Here is a 5,826-nt window from a genome sequence, read left to right as displayed (position 1 = left end):
AGAGGTTCGCAGGACCAAACAGAAATTATATTAGCTGAAATACCTGACAAAGAGAAAAGATCTGTAGAGACCATATCCAGTGGATAGGCATGGCCCTTGGTTGAGAGATGGGGCCACCCACCCAGTTCAAAAATATTGATCCAGAGTTCCTTTCATCAAAAGAAAATGCAGGGACAAAGAATGGAGCAGAGACTAAAGAAAAGGCCATCCAGAGACTGCCCCACCTAGGGATCCATCCTATCTGCAGACACCAAACACAGAAACTATTGCTGATGCCAAGAAGTGTTTGCTGACAGGAGCCTGGTATAGCTATTCCACTCCCCCCCCCCAAGAGGCTGTGCCAGAGCCTGACCAATACAGATGAGAGTGCACGCAGCCAACCATTGGACTGAGTGTGGGGACCCCAATGAAAAAGTTAGGGGAAGGACTAAAAAGCCGAAGCAGTTTGCAACCCCATAGGAAGGAAAACAACATCAACCAACCAGACCCTTCCCCAAAGCTCCCAGGGACTAAATCACCAACCAAAGAATACACATAGAGGGATCCATGGCTCCAGCTGGATAACTAGCAGAGGCTGTCCTTATTTGGCATTGCTGGGAGGGAGCCCCTTGGTCCTGTAGAGGCTTGATGCCCCAGTGTAGGGAACTGCTAGGGCACTGATGCAGGAGTGGGTGGGTGGGTGGGGGGGAGCACTCTAATAGAATCAGGAAAGATGGGGGAGGGGAACTGGGAAGGAGAATAACATTTGAAATGTAAATAATCAATAAAAATAATATATGCAACATATATGTATAAATAAATATGTACATGTGTTGTGTTAAATAATAAAAATAAAAAGTATTACCAAACAATGCTAGTGCCAGCTACTCTCTGGTCCCGGCAGTCTGGCTGCCTCCATGGCTAATCCCATGTACAGACCACCTATCTTGTGGCTCTCTTGCTGTGGACTTTGCTCAGTCACAACTCCCAGTAGCCCAGTAAAATCAAAACTCTTAAGAATTGTAATTTATCAACCAGATTTATATCAGTACATTTTTACCCCACAAAACATCCACAAAATAAATTCAAAGCCAACTGATATTGTTATAAACTGCCCACCTAGATAAGACAAATGGTCCTTAACCATCCCTTATAAGATATTTATAGCTACCTGTTGTGGTAATTATTTAAAAAAAATAACATGACCACTTTCCAGGTGTTGCAGCTCAGAGTTGCTCCCAGCTTTCTCTGACCTGAGCAGTTGCTCCCAGGCTAGTCCCGACGCTGTCCGGCCATATGGAACTTGAACTATCTCAGCAGCTCTATGCTGTCCCACAAGTATTCTCCGACCCAGGCAGTCTGCGAGTCTTCCAGCACGGCACCTCAACATGCTGTTCCTACTCACAATCCCTGGGCAGGTTGTTACCACACCTGGCCAATGCCTCCCAATTTCTTGTCAGGCTTGGTGTACCCATTACTGAACCTTCTCTTGAAATCAATTAAGTTGCCACTTGAAGGAAAACACCACACAATAAACTCTGACCCAATTGATATGATATAATTTGTCCATCTAGACAGCAAAAAAATCTTGTACACACTCATCTTTTATAAAATATTTTTAACAGCCTGTACCTATATACAGAGCAGAATATTTACATCTCTCTCCATGTTGCTCCAGTTCCTTCTGAATTAGCATAATCTTTAGTTGGCAACCAAAAAAGCTTATATCTTGTATTCTCCCCCAGAGAAATAATATAACCACAAAGCTTAAAATCCCACCCATTTTGAAAATTAAAACAAATGAATTAAACTAAAACACTGTATGAGCCTATTCTTAGGCCTCTTTAATCTGTCGTGCCAGGAAGTCAACTCAAAATTCCCATGAAGCCCACATTAGAGAATTTGAGCCACCTGCAGACCAAAATATGCCATTTAACTGTTAAGCTTTCTACCTAAAGCAACAAACTTTTACTAATAACTTCTATAAAATATGTCTGTGGTCACTCTGCTTGGTGTACAGACTTATATTTTTTAAATAACTTTTATAACAGACAAATATCACTTTCTACTTGGAGTAGGTGACTAATCTTCCTTATCCTAGCTCCGAATCATGATGAAAATTCCCATGTGATTCAGAAAAACTCCATAATCTCTCCTTCTAACTATAAAAACAAGTTTAATCAAATTCCCATTAACATCTGTCATTAAGAAGCAGGCAGCTTTTTTTTTTTAAACAGAAGTGGAGGCATTCTCTATTCTTTTTTTAAGATTTATTTATGTATTTTATGTGTGTACACTGTAGCTGTCTTCAGACACACCAGAAGAGGGCATCAGATCCCATTACAGATGGTTGTGAGCCACCATGTGGTTGCTGGGAATTGAACTCAGAACCTTCAGAAGAGCAGTCAGTGCTCTTAACCACTGAGCCATCGTGCCAGCCCAGCAGGCAGCTTATTTAACCAGAATTTAAACCTAAAGTTCTCCTGGAGCCCATGTTAGCCAGAATAAGGGTGATCCTTTAAGACTTAATAAAGACAATTAAACCAGCTTTTAAATTTGTTCTCTAAACAACTTTTGTTAAAGAAGCAGGCAGATTATAATCTCTAGCTCTCTGTGTTCAGGGTAGCCTGCCTTTTTCATATCAGGGAACCTAGAGCCTGCCTCCAGAGGCTGCCTATGTTTCTTTTGTTTACAGTTTCCACACTTGAAATATCACATGATTCAACATGGCCCTGGCACCCTCTTACTTAGAAAATGAAACTTTCTTAGGCTGAAAATCTGAAATTTCTAGTGCATCTTATCTAACATGCTGGTTTGCCACCTGTTGTGGTAATTATTGAAAAGGCAGGACCAATTTCAAGTTACCGCTCTGGGGGAGAATACAAAATACAGCTTTTCTGGTTGCTGATTACGGGTCATGCTAATTAGGAAGGGTTTTGTCTTTGCTTTATTAGAAAAGATGGTTAGGCTCTGGACACCTTCCAGAGTCATATGAGTTACATTTGATAATAGGAGACTACCTGAAGGAGATTCAAGAGAATGAAACAAAGCAAAATTTAAAATAAAAAGTGAACAGAATTTCATCCTAACTAAAGATATCTCAATGATACTAAAACTTTGTTTTGAGATTTACACATTGCAGAATGTAGAGCTTTGATGAGTTTTGCCATCAGACCTGCTTGAACCCCTGGCCCTCAGGATCCAGTCCAAGATAGACATCAGAGCCTACAACCATCTGTGTGGACGGCTTCTTCATACCCCCCAGCCCTGGACTGTGGGGGACTGATGGTGGTTATTCTAAGGTCGTTTTCTGAGGAATTTAGAAATGGTCATAATTTAACAAGGAGGATTTAGCTAAAATTGGTTGTACAGCCACAACCTCCTTTGGTAAAAATCCTTATATTTGTTACTAAGCTAAGTTTATAATATTTACATTGATATAAAATTTATTTGATACAAGTTAAGATTTTCTTTGGCATAAATTTTCTTTATTGTTACAAAAATTTTTTAAAGTACAAGGCTTGGACCCAGTCCTTCTATTGATGCCATTACAAACTAATCTGAGATGATTAAACATAGGAATTAAGAGCCAAAGATCAAATTTATGGCTCCTACTTTACTGTTAGGATGTTTTCAAAATATTCTCATCAGAAATAGATGAGAAAAATTATCGGTAGTTCCATGTGGCCCTACGGTGCCTGAACTAATATGGGGGCAACTTCCCGGAGAGTCGGGGGCAGTGCAAAACTGGTGTAATACTTATGGCAACAGCCCCCTGTGGCTATTTAAAGCCACACAGGTCTGGGTTGTCCTTCTCTTCCTCCATCTTCCTTCCTTTGCTCTCCTACCTCTCAAAAACTCTCAGCCCGGCCTCCTTTTCTACTGTCCAATTACATGCTCAAGCCTTGTCTTTCATCTGCTCTCACCTGCTTACGGACAACAGTCTACATACATGTAATAAAAAGCTGTTTTGGGGACAACCGCATCAGAGCTGATGTGAGCGCGACGTGGGGCAGCAGCTGCCGGGTTGCCTGGGCGGCGGTTGTGGGACTTTACATCCCACCCCCTCCCGTCTTAATCAGTGACGAGGTCCGCTACGTAAACCCTTCGCTGCGGAATAAATAAAGAAGAAAACAGGGAAGGAACAAAACATTGATTACTCGTGTAATAATAATGAGCAACTGTGGCAGGAAAAACTATATGAGGACGAGTGTAAGGCAAATGGCCATGGAAACAGTTGAATCACAGCAGGATCGAAGTGTGACACACTCTGTGGCAGACAATAGCTCTGCTCATATGCAGACTGGCCAAATTTCTGTTCCTACTCTAGCTCAGGTTTCTGTAGCTGGATCAGGCACTGGAAGAGGCTCCCCAGCTGTGACTCTAGTACAGTTAGTTACCTTCAGGTTAAACTGTACAGGTTCAGGGAGTAATTCAGACACCACATCCATCGGTTATTCAGTCACCACAAATACAAACTGTTCAGGTAGCAACAATTGCAGAGACAGATGATCCTGTAGACTCAGAAGTAATCGATTCGCATAAACGTAGAGAAATTCTTTCACGAAGACCCTCATATAGAAAAATACTGAATGAACTTTCCTCTGATGTGCCTGGTATTCTCAAGATTGAAGAAGAAACATCAGAGGAAGAAAGGACACTACCTAACATTGCTACCATGGCAGAACCAACTAGCATATACCAGACTAGCACGGGGCAGTCCAATGAGGAGACTGACCTTGCCCCAAGTCACATGGCCGCTGCTACAGGAGATATGCCAACCTACCAGGTCCGAGCTCCTACTACCGCTTTGCCACAAGGTGTGGTGATGCCTGCCTCACCAGGAAGTCTGCACGGTCCCCAGCAACTAGCAGAAGAAACAACTCGCAAGCGGGAGGCTGACGAAGAACAGGGAAGCTGCCCAGCAGTGTCGCAGGCAGAAGAAAAAATATGTCAAATGTCTTGAAAATCGTGTGGCTGTGCTTGAAAATCAAAGCAAGACCATCACCGAGGATCTCAAGGCCCTCAAAGACTTTTATTGCCATAAAGCAGAGTAACTGTTTGACTTGGACCTTGTGGACTGTGAACTCTAATCGGGGCCGGCGATGCAGCATCCTCATAGTGGCCGTATGGACTTGTAGATGGGTCTCTTAACCTTGCTTAAGAATACAGTCTGCTGTAGGGTGTGAATTGGGAATACTGTTCAGCGGGCTGGAATGCAGCTTCCCTCGCATTACCACGCTTGCTCTATTGCCAATAGCATGCAGCATCCGTTTTGTTTGCCCTTCCGCTTCTAGCCCACACGCTGCTAAAGAGTGTCGACATCAAAAGAAAGAGTGTGTGAAGTGTCTGGAGAGTAGAGTCGCAGTGCTGGAAGTTCAGAACAAGAAGCTTATAAAGGAGCTTGAAACCTTGAAAGACATTTGCTCTCCCAAAACAGATTAGTAGAAATATTTAACTATGAACCGATTACAGCATGTGCAGTTGCTTTTGAATGCAATACAATATATAGCCGGCAAGAATTATGGCTTTTTTCCTTTGTATCATTCATGTAACTTTCTAAAACTAACATTCCTAAGATGCTTAGTTGTATTTAATTTGCTCTTACCTTTAAGGTCAATTTTTTAGAAGAGACAAACTGTAAAAAAAAAAAAAAAATGTATGTAACAAATTCTTAAAATGAAATATTTGTAAGACTTTGTTCCGGTGCGACATATTTGCAGTTCCTAGTCTCTCTGTTGTGAATAGTGCCCTATACAATACAAATTTTACAGGTTTTAAGAATCACAGGAAAAGATGATCAAAGGCAGTGCATCTCTCTAGTAGTATGATAAAATCAAACCACAG

The 5,826-nt window shown here is 41.8% G+C and overlaps 1 pseudogene across 1 annotated transcript; it reads left to right on the top strand.

Moving 5' to 3' along the window:
• Positions 1-3,960: 3,960 nt before the first annotated feature.
• Positions 3,961-5,036, top strand: LOC308417268 (cAMP-responsive element modulator-like; annotated as a pseudogene). Its single transcript, XR_013975681.1, has 2 exons — positions 3,961-4,314; positions 4,466-5,036. The product of XR_013975681.1 is annotated as a cAMP-responsive element modulator-like (transcript).
• Positions 5,037-5,826: the final 790 nt, after the last annotated feature.

The sequence above is a fragment of the Micromys minutus genome, assembly GCF_963924665.1.
Source record: "Micromys minutus genome assembly, chromosome: 2".
Lineage (NCBI taxonomy): Eukaryota > Metazoa > Chordata > Mammalia > Rodentia > Muridae > Micromys > Micromys minutus.
Note: the sequence above shows the minus strand (reverse complement) of the source record. Positions and strands in the feature narration are given on the sequence as shown.